This window comes from Octopus bimaculoides, chromosome 15 (assembly GCF_046866305.1).
Source record: "Octopus bimaculoides isolate indiv1 chromosome 15, ASM4686630v1, whole genome shotgun sequence".
Taxonomy (NCBI): Eukaryota; Metazoa; Mollusca; class Cephalopoda; order Octopoda; family Octopodidae; genus Octopus; species Octopus bimaculoides.
The window spans coordinates 38,702,749-38,717,818 of record NC_142942.1 but is presented as its reverse complement, the minus strand read 5'-3'; the positions used below and the strand labels follow the sequence as shown (position 1 = coordinate 38,717,818).

The window sequence follows — 15,070 nt, the reverse complement described above, 5'->3', positions numbered from 1 at the left end:
ATGTAACATTAATTTTAGTATTGTAAGTGCTACTCCAAAAATCACTAGGTCATTGAAGTTTATATATATATTCATAGCTATATTAAAATAAGGCAATCACATTGTTTCATATCATACATTTGTATGTATATATACACGAGTTATGGAAATTATGTCTACGCTTACTCATAAAAATTCATCAAAACGGAATAATTCATAGAAATATATACAGATGTTTCATATATATTATGCTTTGTTCCGTATATATAAAAGAAAGAAAATATATAAAATGATATAAGACGAAATCTCAAAACAACACGTAAAATTCGTAAAAATCTCATCTATACTCACATTTTCAATTTTATATACAGAACATGAGTTCATTAAATCTTTGTATATCTTCTTTCTGTCCCATACACTTTAATTTCTTGTAATGGACTCATTATCTTCATTAGGTGACTCATAAATATCATTGATTAGAATTGTCATTTTCATGCTTTAAGGAATTGTTGTACAAAACTACAATTATGACACTTTAATAGAGATTTGTACGCTGGCATATTTATAATTCAAATCTGAAGCTGTTTTATAAAAACAATAATTCTCTTCACTACTAGCAATGAAAGAGGATATCGATAGACTTGTAGATTTTAGAAGTACAGAGAAAGATTTAAAACGTTTCGAGCACGCCGTCTTAGTAAACGTAGAATGTCTAAGGAAATATAAATTGATTTTCAAAAAATAGAATGAATATATTTTGCAAAGAAATAGCGAGAAATAAATTACGCTGAACTTATTATTCCAGTGGCTGAAATACCAAAATTGCAAACACAATTGACATTATAAGCGATATTACAATTCCAGTTTTTAAAAATATAGCATCCAGTCGTACGTGGTTGGAAATATAGTTTCTCTTTTCCTGACCTTGGAGTTCATCTTTAATGACAGTTTCGGACTGTGCCGTTGAAATTGTTGAAATATCTCTAACATCATTAGTTTGAGATTTGTTTTTCTTTCCGTCTGTTGGGCTCGATTCTTTTTTTTGAGATTGCTGATTAACATATAATTTACTTATAACCACAGATCCAAGTGTGACGATGCCACTTAACATTGACAATAACATTAAATATAACATGAGAAGTGAAGGATATTTCGAATTTTTTGGTGTATTCTTATCGAGTTGAACAAGATATACGATGTTTGTTAAAAATATTGTCATTGCTAGAGAAACTTTCTCCCCTGACTCAGGAGGCAGAAGAAAAACAAAAACAGTTAAAATAGTCATCATTACTGTCGGAATCAACTTAGCTATGATTCCTACGGTGAGTTTACGTCGTAACTGCATTACCACTGATGCATGAGAGCTTTGACTGTTTATGCCATTTGCCTTACCAGAGAAATGAATATCCCACTTGTAGCTTTCTGTAAATTTCATATTCCAGTAACAGATTGTTTTTAATCGTGTTTCGTCAGGAGAATGTAAACCAACACACATTTGTATTTTACATTTCTGGTCATCAAATGGATACGTATAAGCGTTCACTTGGCAATAGGTTTCTATGTACTTAAGAGACCACAGCTCCACTGTTCCATTATAGTGAACGTATACTTCGCGATTGATATTGCTATCATCTTGCTCATTCACTGAATTGCACATTAACAGAGATGGCGTCCAAATTAGATCTCTTGGTATATATATGTGTGTAATGTTGTTATATTCCAATGGATTCCAGGTCAGATATTCATCAGTCCACCGTGGCATAATCACATAACGAGCCTTCAGTAAGTTATTTACGAAATCCAAGTCATACAGTGTGTGAAGAATCAAAGAAGCATTTATGTCGACAGATGTAAGCAAATTAGTAACAGGTCTTATATCTTTTCTATAATTCAAAAGCAAGGTTTTTTTCAATCGTTCTTCATCCTCATGCGTTGGGTTGGAATTTACTATCAATATCATTGAACTCAAGCTAAAAACCAAATATTTCATGAGTTTCATTTTCTGTAATATTCTTAAGAGTTAAATATTTGTATATTCTAGTGTTTGAGATAATAATTCCTAGTAAATATTGATTTGTGTCAATTTTGTAATAGTTCTGTTGAACTGTAAATAACTGTTGTACATTTTATTATTGTTATAACAAAATAAGAAACATAGAGCATAAAGCTTTTTTCGTTTTCCCAATACTTTACCAGAATATATCAAGGCACAACTCCCACTTTACAAGCAGTATACAAATAATGAGGTTTCGCAAAATGCTCTCCATTTCTTTTTAAAATACATTGTTATTTGTAAAATACCTTTATGGAAAATGTTACCCCGAACAATTTAATCATTTAAACAAAGTTGAAAATGTTAAATTAGATTGTCACTTGTATAGTCAAGTATGTTTAATTCATTCATTTGTATAATATATTCCCTTCAAAGTTTTAGTGAAGTCAGAGTTTCTTATTTACAAATCCCAATATATATCTGGTATTATAATTCCAGTTTCAAAACAATATACTCACGAAGAAATTAAAGTGTTTTTTTTTTGGTGGCAAAAATTTACATGGTGAGTAGGTTGCTCAGCAATCTGAAAGAAATAAGTAGTGAAGGAGCTTATATAAATCTATGTTTGTAAATAAAATATGATTTCACAAACGGTTACCTCAACACGAATAAGAATAACGATGGCAACCCTTTTGGAAACCCATGAGAGTTCAATGATCGAACGGACACAAATTTACAAATATGTAACACCTTACATTTCCTCAGACGTTTTCATGCCAATGATATTTTAACCTTTTCGAATGCTTGTGCGTGAATAAATTTTATGCTATATTATCCACTCTTTATATAATAATAATAATAATAATAATAATAATAATAATAATAATAATAATAATAATAATAATAATAATAATAATAATAATAATAATGATAATAATAATAAAAAGATGAGAAAATGGATGAGAAAATGACGTAGCCGTGTCCATATTGTAATATATATATTAAACGTAGGCTACTGATGTTTAATCGGACGAATGAATATAACAAAAAATTGGTTATTTCGCATAAATAGGAAGACACTTCTATTATACAAGGGTCTACAGGCTTACATAGGAGGGGCCAATTCTAGAATTTCGACTAAAAGGGAAAAGACAGTTTAGTTTTATTATTTATTACCATAATTCGATTGGCTTCTGTCATCAGCCCCAACCAGTTCAAAGGCATTTTCCTTCTTATTCCGTAAGTTAATTTAAAAGTATATTTTAGTCATGAAAGATATGCTATAGACAAATCGTCGGACGGAGTAGCAATCGAAGGGGATTATGCTCAAATACATACGCATATATAAATATAGACAAATAATGCCTATGTGACTTATACATAACTATATAAAAACAATCTCAATACATACATACATGCATAGATACATACATTCATGCACACACTCACACACACACACATACACATATATGTATACACACATAAACGTAGGTTTATTTGTGAGTATATTATTTTATTCTTTTAATTGCTTCTTTCATAGGTCTGCACCAATGCTGGCGCATCAGCTAAAATTATTTTCCATCGGTTTTGTTGTTGTTTTATGGCAGGAAGGATGGTCTGTGATTGGGTTTGTGGCAGCTGATCTTCTCTGACTGTATCCCCGAAGGCTTGTCTGGTTCGGTAACGTCGTTGGGAGGTTATCCAATGTTATTTAATGCGTCTTTAGTGGTCTGTTCTATAGATATGGTTTCTTTACATGTGTAGTCGAATAATTGAGGACCTAACATATGTATGTGTGCGTGTATCGAGGATTGTGTCCTTATCTCTATGTTTCTAACCCGCTCCCCCTGAAAGCTGCGTTTGTGTTCTTACATGATTGTAAACTTGTGATTCGGCAAAAGAGAATGATAGGATAATTACCACGCTTAATAAAAAGTACTGGGGCCGATTCATTGGATTCAGACTTATGACTGAAACATGTAAAAGATATATATATATATATATATATATATATATATATATATATATATATATATAGATATATATATAGATAGATAGATAGATAGATAGATAGATAGATATATATATATATATATATATATATATATATATATATATATATATATATATAGAGAGAGAGAGAGAGAGAGAGAGAGAGAGAGATTAATATTTCTAAGTCTCTCTAAAGGAGACTACGGCAGCAGTACTGGATATTAATAGTTATCGCCAAACCAACATGGCAGTCCAAAAAATAGGACGAATGCTGCCGTTGATTAGCTCCAAGAGGCCATTGCCTCTTGCTAGCAATGTGACACACGAACCTGTGTCCTTTATAACCTTCGAACAGTGGAGGTCAGCAGCTTCCCCTTGCTGGTTTGGCATCTGCAGACTAGTTTCGCGGTATTGCCCCTTATCAATGCAGAGCAGCCGAACCCGGCAGGTGTCGCTACTGACCGTCTGTACGAAGGTTATTTATCTAATTTCAGTGGAATACATCCACTGGTTTTCAGAAATAGAGATATTAATATTTCTAACATACATATATATATATCTTTTTCTTTTTTCTTTTATCTTTTACATGTTACAGTCATTAGGCTGCAGCCATGATGGGGTACCACTTTGAATTTGTCGTCAATTGAATCGATCCTAGTACTTATTTTTTAAGCCTTGTAATTATTCTATCGATCTATTTGGCCGAACCGCTAACTTACGGGGACATAAACCCACCAACAGCAGTTGTGAAGTGGTCATAGGCGGACAAACACAGACACAAACACAAACACACACATACACACACATATAGTAGTACTGAACCCTGAACCATGAGGTTGGGAAGCAAGCTTCTTACCACAAAGCCACTCCTGTGCCTATGTGCCTGTGTGTATTCATCAATTCGTTTTGCAAGTCTCCTGATGTGAACTCGTGTGTTGAAACAGATATTTTTGTATTCCGGGACGGTCATCTGCTTTTGTCAAATAAACTCACGCACTATATATGTTTTTTTTCACTCGTTTATTACTGCTGTTATTTTATTATCCTAAGTGACGCCCATTGACCCGCAGTCTTTCGTCATACATCTCAGTCCGTTTCAGTGACACCTTTCGCTTTCCTGTATATTCTTGCTCCACTTACTCAATTCTGTTTTTCTAAGATCTGTATCCTTATGTTCACATGCGTTTCTGTCCTTGTTTGTGTTAGTGTGTATGCTTGTGTGTGTGTTATAGTTCTTAGCAGCAGGGTGACCTTCCCCTCTGCTCCATTCTCTCACCCCATTGTGCTGCTGCTGTCGTAAGACCCGAATATATGGCACAGTTCCTGTATTCCTCTGCGCATGTGTGTTCGCCCTCCGTGTTGTCTTCGAAGTAGTTGTTACTATTGCCATCGTTGTCACTGCTAATCCTGCTGTCGTTTTTAATCGTACTGTTGACATTGTTGTGGCCATCCATGAAATTTATTATGGGTGTGTATGGGTTCACTTCGTATGTTGTATATATCTATGCCCTTTATATAGAATTATTTATTTTTATCTATCTCTATATCTTATATTTATCACAGGTATATGACATATATATTTATTAAATTGTCTATTTATATGTTTATTTATTTATACATTGTTATACATCGAGCTTTGTTTCTCATAAATATCACAGGTGAATGCATATATGTCTATTGTGTATGTATTACCCTGTATGTTTCTGTGTATTGTTTACGATTTTTCTCTCTTCTCATCGCTTCTGCCTTTAGTCATGTGGTATGGTATGGTGGTGGGTGTTACTGTTATATACTTGTTTTCTATTGAGGCTCGGTTTATCTACTGTTATGCGTGTAGCCTCTATAATCACTCTAAGTATCGTGTCATTTCTATGTGTAGATAATACTTTAACCTCTAAGCTATTAATCGAGTCTCCATGTTATACCAGAGTATGTTCGTAGAGCACTGACGAGCTTTTCCTTTCTTTGAGCTCTCACCAATGTCAACTACACGCTCTCCTATGCTGCGTGCAGTCTCTCCAATGTAGGTAGTTGTCATGTTTCTGCACCGTTTCTCACTGCATCGTAAACGTTGCACTATATTTCTAACCTTAAAGTTAATCTGTTGGTTTATCCTACATACGACACAAATGTACTCCGTACAGGGTTACTTAGCAAAGGTATAGATATTACAGATCATGGATTTTAATGGGTGTTAAAAGACCTGAAAGAGTTGAGACATCTTGTCGTTAATCTCATTCAGGAATGATGGATAACAATATTTTTCTGAAATGAATCACCTGTCCATGACTTTATAAAATTAGAGTAAAAACCATTCATTGTTATGCCACGACATTATACACGTACGAATAAATTCAAATATTAATTGGAAGCAGCGCTAATGTTGTAAACTGTATTCACTTGCACATACTCATTGTACGTATTTTGCATTTTATCCCTTACTTTGCGGTTTCGCGCGCTCGAGGTGACTTCCACAAAGCACTAGGTGTTGTAATACATGAAGTCCAGGTATGTGGTGTTAATAAGCTATCAGTATCCATCACACCTGAATGGAATTAGGGGTAAAGAGTCTTGCCCGTCTATGACTTTCAGGTGTTTTAACACTCAGTATTTTGAGAGATTTATCCCCACCCTGCTATCCGAAGCTTACAGGCGATTAAGCAAATCATATTCATTAAATGTGTGTAATGTTTATATATATATATATATATATATATATATATATATATATATATATATATATATATATATATATATATATATATATATATATATATATATATATATATATATATATATATATATATATATATATATATATATATATATATACATGTATGCATGTATATATGTGTAGGTATGTATGTATATATATATATATATATATATATATATATATATATATATATATATATGTATGTATGTATGTATGCATATGTACATATATACATGTATACATAATATTTTGTAAATGTTAATGATTCGTAGGTAGGTCCGCGGTACTTTGTTATGCAAACATAATAAAGCTTATTAATGGTTTTTATAAGAGAGTTCCACGTTCTACTGCGTCGGCAGTGCTTCTTACATTATTTTGTTGAGGTTATTTCTCTATAGAATATCTGTAGAAATAACCTTAACAAAATATGCTGTTTAGTTAGTGTATAAATGATGTTTACACGATATTTTGCTTAATAATCCTGTCGAATAAAAATATCACCCACTAAGTTAATACTTAAAATAAATATAGCATTATTTTCCTTATAAGATATTTTGGACTTACATGTATAAAACTCATAGAAAAGAATAACAGAAAGTTCTGCAAAATATGCATATAAAATTATGTTGATTCATTTCTATAATTTGTTATGTTACAGTCATGAACGAAAAGTATAACAAGTCATGAAAATCTGATACTAACCATATTTTGAATCCATTTGTTCCATTTGGATCCAGGTTGTAACTTGAACCGCAATAACATAGAAGCTACAAGGAGAGATAACATAAAAACAAGACAGCCATACATTATATAAGTATATACACGCCACCGCGCGCGCGTATTTTATATATTTTAATGGCCCACACCCAAACATGTTTATCTATACATATACATACATACATACATACATACATACATACACACACACGTACACACACACATATACACACACACATACATATATATATATATATTTATATATATATATATATATATATATATATATATATATATATATATATATATACATATACAAATACATATATATACATATATATATATATATATATATATATATACTTATATATATATATACATATATACATATATATACATATATATGATATATTTATATATGTATATATACATACATACATATACATATATATATATATATATATATCATATATATATATATATATATATATATATATATATATGCGTGTGTGTGTGTGTGTGTGTGTGTGTGTGTGTGTTTGTTTGTGCGTGTGTGTCTGTATGCATGTAAATAGTAGAATTATTCCATACACATATGCATAGTACAGACAGAGCATTTCATTGCATCAGGCGTTTACTGAATAGATGAAGAGTAAATATATTGATGATAATCAATGAGTGGAAAGATAAATATACTATAGTCCTGAGACACACGTTACGTCATAAACACTTCTTTTCCTCTTCGACATGAGGTTCGCCTATATTGATTCAAACATGTCCTTAAAGAGTCTATATATACATATATAATATATATATATATATATATATATATATATATATATATATATATATATATATATATATATATATGGAAACTTGGAAATGGGCGATTGGTGTTCAATTAAATAATAAGTAGTAAATATTATAATTATAATCCGTGATTCATCAAGGTTGCTTTTTTCGATGTCTCCCAATTTATCTCAGATTATTTCTTCTATTAATGAAAATAAATTATCTAGTTTTTACATTCGAGATAACTTGGTTAATATTATCGAGACTGCTAATGATTTTCCTAACAACCAGTTCGGCGGCGACGGTTTGAATTCTATTTCTAATATAAGTTTCAATAATAGTGTAGCCTTTCACTTAATGATAGTTCAATTGTTGAAGGTGTAAATAGGGGTGATAATTCCCTTTGTAATTGTAGAAACAAAGAAAATTGTTTTTCATGGTAATTTTTGTAAGCGTAAGGAAGTCGTTTATCAAGCTAAAGATATTTGTGAAGGTAATGATTACTTTGATATTGGTTCTTCTGCTAATTATATTAAGAAAAGGGTTTCGAATAATTACCATTCGTTTACGAACAGAAATAGGGCTTCATCTACTAGTCTTAGAAATTTCATCTGGAAACTTAAGGATAGAGATAAAACGTACTTTATTGAATGGAGCATTTTAGGGATGGCCCCGGCCTATAGGATTGATAACAGGTTTTGCTCGCTTTGTTCTGAGGAAATATTTTTCATTCTATTTTCTAAAAGAAGGCTGCTGAACTCTAAATCTCAAAGGGGTTTTTCTTCTGTGTTCACAAGAATAAATGCCTGTCTAAAAAAATAATTAAGGTTGTCTATTACAGGTGTTTTATTAGATGATTCAGTGGTTTTTGAGAGTTTGATTATTTGAGATTCACTCTTTGTTTTAACTACTCAAGTTAGTTCCTCTGGCATGTTCTTTAATTTTCGAATTTATAAGATTTATTAATTTTTTTTTTAAATTTAAATTTTAAATTTTTAAATTTAGTTTTAAAGATATTGTGAGTAATTTAATTTTGGTTCATCTGTGATTGTGAGACGGTGGATTTTTACAATTTATTCATTTAATTATCTTACTACCGTTTTGATATTTCTATATTCAATTATTAGCTGAGCCCGAGCTGTTTATAATTGATGGCTAATTCTTATTTAAACAAGGTACAAAATGAAGTACAGAATAATCACAGATAAAAGCATACTTCCCAAGCACACACACATACACATACTCAAACAGAATTAGAATGATGTCAGTTTTTTTTTTTATTTTCAGAGTTGTACGTTTCCATTACGCACGCATGGAAACGTTTCCAATACACAGACATTCACACACACACACACACACACACACACACGAACAGGGACACGGACACGGACATGCATACACACACAAACATTCACATGCCTCCCTTTTTCATACACACATATACACATATACTCACACAGCGTTGAATGGTTGTTTTTGTTCTACTTAATTCGTCCCTTCCTTTCTCATTCATACGTTGAGAACAGAAAGTACATTTCCCGTTTTTCTTTCTCAAGTGGTTATTACATTCTATCGGTCTTTCAGTTATGGCTATTATTCTCTCAGCCTCTTCTTCAGTGTATTACAATTTTACCTCATCTCCCTTCATTGATACTACTATTCCTCTTACTAGGTTCTAAAAATGTACACGTAGAAGGCTATTTTGTAAACAAAAGATTTGCTTTTTTTATTTTTTTTATTTTCGTTTCATATTACAATATTATTAAGTTTAAAATAGGATAGTTATTCCTTTTTAGCGTATATATCGGTTTGTAGTTATTAATTTTTAATTTTTGATTAGATAACTCTATTATTTTTGTGGTTAATTTTTTGTTTCATTAAATTTTCCTGTTATTTCTAGATAATTATATATCGTGAATTATATTGTCAGCAAAATGCTAGAGTGGTTATATATATATATATATATATATATATATATATATATATATATATATATATATATATATATATATATATATATATATATATATATATATATATATATATATACCCACGCCAGCATCTCTTCAGTTACCGGACCATCGAACAAAATGCTATGAAAATGACCGTTAAACAAAGGGAAATTACTGTGTGATTGACCGTTATTAAGACAAAAGAGCTGTTAGAATGACCGCTAAGTAAGGGGAGGGAGTAAAGATAAGGGAGTAGAAATGTTCATAGTAATCGCGTAAGCGTGCATGTCCATACATACACATGCGCGCCCGCACACTCCGAAACTCGGAGTTTTTTCATGGCTACCGGATAATTGTCGCATATTATATTTATAGTTATATGTATATAACCTATTGAATTTTTGTTGCTTTTCTTCAAATATATATACATATATATATATATATATATATATATATATATATATATATATATATATATATATATATATATATATATATACCCACGCCAGCATCTCTTCAGTTACCGGACCATCGAACAAAATGCTATGAAAATGACCGTTAAACAAAGGGAAATTACTGTGTGATTGACCGTTATTAAGACAAAAGAGCTGTTAGAATGACCGCTAAGTAAGGGGAGGGAGTAAAGATAAGGGAGTAGAAATGTTCATAGTAATCGCGTAAGCGTGCATGTCCATACATACACATGCGCGCCCGCACACTCCGAAACTCGGAGTTTTTTCATGGCTACCGGATAATTGTCGCATATTATATTTATAGTTATATGTATATAACCTATTGAATTTTTGTTGCTTTTCTTCAAATATATATACATATATATATATATATATATATATATAAAATTTAAATTGTCTTCAAGAAAGGAAAGGCCAATGACGGCAGCTTTATCCAGCAGCTCACCAGACCGTCACTTTCGGGATGTACAGTGGTTTGTGGTGCAGTTCTCTCGGATTTTCATGCAAAATACACCTTACCGATCGATTACCAATGCCAAGTTCAGTGCAGTACCTCCCAGCAGAGCAATTTGGACGGCTGAGAGCTTGTCGTGGCGCCCCTACGATCTCTTATTCATTAGTGTAACTCGTGTACAAAGTGCATTCACCCAACGAAAGATTGCGAAACGGGTGGGAACAGCCTGAATTCGTTGAATATTGAGATGACGCCGAAACTTACGCTGAACGTTTGTGGCAGACTCCTTATTTTTCACGTAACAGTCGTAGGCAAACATGCGACGCTCAATCGTCCAGAGCGTCATAGCTTCATCTAAAACGGAACAAAATGCTAAGGCATCACGGTCTTAATGGTACCTGTCAGACATACGTTCCTCCATTCGCGGCTGAGTAATAACCATTTCAAAAACATCTGTCTTCTCTGCCACACCTGTCCACAGAAATTTAATAACACAAAGTCAAATTCTTCAGAGCACTCTTTATTCAAGCAGATAGTGAAATTTCATTATAGAACACACGAACAAATGAATATGGGGATTCTTCAAATTGCTTGTAAATGTTTAACAGTTCCATTACAAACTTCTAACATTCCCGAATAGTTTGTGTTATAAAAATGCATGTACCTACTTCATATATAAAAAGAACACTCCTAGTGTGTAGTTAAAAATTGAAGTGAGTCATTTAAAAATCTAAATACTATGTTGGATGATAGCTTTCTGACTTTGTTGAAGTATAGTTTTCAGGTACTGAATCTCATTTAATGTAAATGAGTAGGTTAAATTCCATCCCCTCATAATCAGTCATAACTCAAGTATGACTTTTACTTGAAAATAAATAGCGCTTATAAATCAATAGTCCACTCTGTAGTTTTCATTGGACTGGAGGTTTATAAGCTAACAGTTTTACGTATGTATTATAGACGACATCCAAACTAAATTTCATGCAACAATTTTTAATCAATAGATAGATGAGAAAATTAACACTTATTGTAAATTGGCTTCAGTCAGACAGAATTAAGTGCAATTGAGACAAGTAAACGTTTAAATAGCGTTTGTATTGTTAGTTTTACATGTTAAACTCAATGTGAAATCTCGTACACCATTTAGAGGAAAAACATCTATGCACATTATACATTACACACACACACACACACACACACACACACACACACACACACACACACATATACACACACACACACATACACACACACACACACAAACACACACACATTACTGGAGCCTGTGGAAATTCCACGGAACGAAAATGATTAAGAGAAACTATTTAAGAAAGAAAGGATGATTGTCATTTTTTATGTTGCTAAGTTATTTCGTTTCCAGTCACAATAATATAGCATATGATTAAAAAATTTCCCTCTCCTAAACACTTTATAGTTATCTATTTATCTCAACCCTCTCAACAAACGTTTTAACCATGTTATTCCATCTTCATGTCTTTAACCTTTCTCTCATTCTCTTCACCTTTCTATATAAGGGCATTATTATAAAATAAAGCCTCACGCTTAGAGGGACTTAATAAGTCAAAACTACCAAAATAAGCACATGTTTACCGATCGCGGGAATGCAACCTTCAAAGCTAACCCCCTAAAATCTTTTAACTTAACGGCAAACCACTGGTTTCATAATTAATACAGCAAAACTATGTAGTAAACTGCATCTTTTATTCATCAGTGCACGTATGGTCAAAACTTACAGGGAACATGCAGTTTAGCAATTCTAAATCAAATTACCCAATATATAATACATATAATTTAGATAAAAACCAACTATTAACAAATTCAACGATGAAAAATGTCAGTTAATATTATTTAATATTATTTTATATTTATTGATTTTTGGAATAGAGTTTTTGTGGTATATTCGTTTTTCTAGATGTTTTGAATAATATATCTCATCGATGAATTTGTTAATAGTTGTTTTTTCGGATCTAGTTCAAAACGGGGGCACCAGTATTCTCTTAACGAAACACTTTGAAATTTGGGACACTGGTAGAATGTGTCATATAAAACATCTTTTTCTCTTAGTCTTCTTAAGAAAAATTATTATATTGCAACTTATTTTATGTTAAAGTTGTTGTATTTCTGTAATTTCGACCAATGACTGACGTCCATTGAGCCGAATGGAGTAAGTGCTGACTACGTAAACAAACGATTCTCAAACGATTCTGACGGTGATAAAATTATTATTTCCGTGTTAAAAAATGGGTGAAGCATATTGGCAGTAGCTAATAAACCTTTCTATTATAGGCACAAGGCCTGGTTTTTGAGGGAAGGAGCAAGTCAATTAGGGTTAGGGTTAGGGTTAGGGTTAGGGAAAAGGAACACACATGTGTTGCCTCTCTACAAAATGTCAGAAGTAATGGAGATTAAATACGCTTTGCACCGCTTAGGAGTAACTGTAAACAGCTGAATACTTGTCAGTGATTGGTTGAAATTATCGAAATAAGACAATTTTTTTACATGAAATACAAAAATTTTTTTCTGTTCTATAACACAAAATAGATAAGTATACGAAGTTTGAAAGTCTTTCGGTACCAAAAACACTACATAAAACAAATGAAAACTGGTGCCCCCGTTTTGAACTAGATCCGTTTTTTCTCTAATGTACATATGTATATATATATATATATATATATATATATATATATATATATATATATATATATATATATATATATGTGTGTGTGTGTGTGTGTGTGTGTGTGTGTGTGTGTGTGTATACACTTGCTCACGTACACAGTAATTCCCGAGATGGCGGAGCTTATCCCTTGGTTCTGTTCTCGCCAATCCAATAATAACAATACAAAGTATGTAGCCTTTAAAACAGTTTTTTGTGCATTTACAGAGAATACCGGACTACCTTTCGCAGGATCTTGGTTTTAGGAATTGCTAATAAGTTAGGAATACCCAAATTATAAAATCAGTTATGCAATGATATGAAATTAGTTACCCGATAGTAAGTATTAAAATTATGTAGCCCCGATAAAAGGTGTTAATGCTTTCCCAGAGTATATAGAGCTTAGGAGGAAATACTAATAAGGCATGTATACTAAAATCGTGAAGCATGCTATGTAATAACAGGCTAATCAGATATGAGATAATAACAATTCAAAGTAAATAACTCTGTGCGTTCTCAGAGAATATTACCTTCAGTGGCGCTAGTGTTGGTCTATTTGTGAATAACACAAAAACCGGAATAAGTGGATCTATTGTTTAGGAAAATACTATTTACTTGTTTGAGTGTTCTGCTGTATAAACTGAGAATATAATTCTAACAGTTCAAATACTAAAAAATAATGTTATTCAATTTCACTTTTGCCAAATGACTTAGGAAAATGAATGGTGTACTTCCCTTGGCTACATATAAGGATCACTTGTAGGGGCGAATGGGTTATTATATATATATATATATATATATATATATATATATATATATATATATATATATATATATATATATATATATATATATATATTAAATAATACAGAATGGGACAAAAACACAGAACATCAAGACAGTTAGATGATACAAGAAAGGGACAAAACAACAGATGTCTTTCGACTACGGACGAATAAAATTATGCTGGCGTTTATGGAAATAAGGCCTTATAGCCGAGATACAAGATTTCACAGGCACAGGGAGGAATAACGATGTTGCATGCTCAACACCGCCCTCGTTGTGTGGTAATTAGCTTACAACGACACATTCTGGGTCCACTCCCACTGCGTGACAACATGGACATGTGTTTTCTGCTATAACCTCGGGCCGACCAAAACCGTGTGAGTAGATCTGATACAAAATGAAAGAAGCCCACCGTATATATATATATATATATATATATATATATATATATATATATATATATATAAATATATTCATCAAAATGTAGTTGTACCTGGATACACAGAGATATTTTTTATATACTAGATGTTATGCTTTGG

The 15,070-nt window shown here is 31.9% G+C and overlaps 1 pseudogene; it reads right to left on the bottom strand.

Moving 5' to 3' along the window:
• Positions 1-666: 666 nt before the first annotated feature.
• LOC128249529 (chemotactile receptor for terpenes 1 pseudogene) lies at positions 667-1,978 on the bottom strand (annotated as a pseudogene).
• Positions 1,979-15,070: the final 13,092 nt, after the last annotated feature.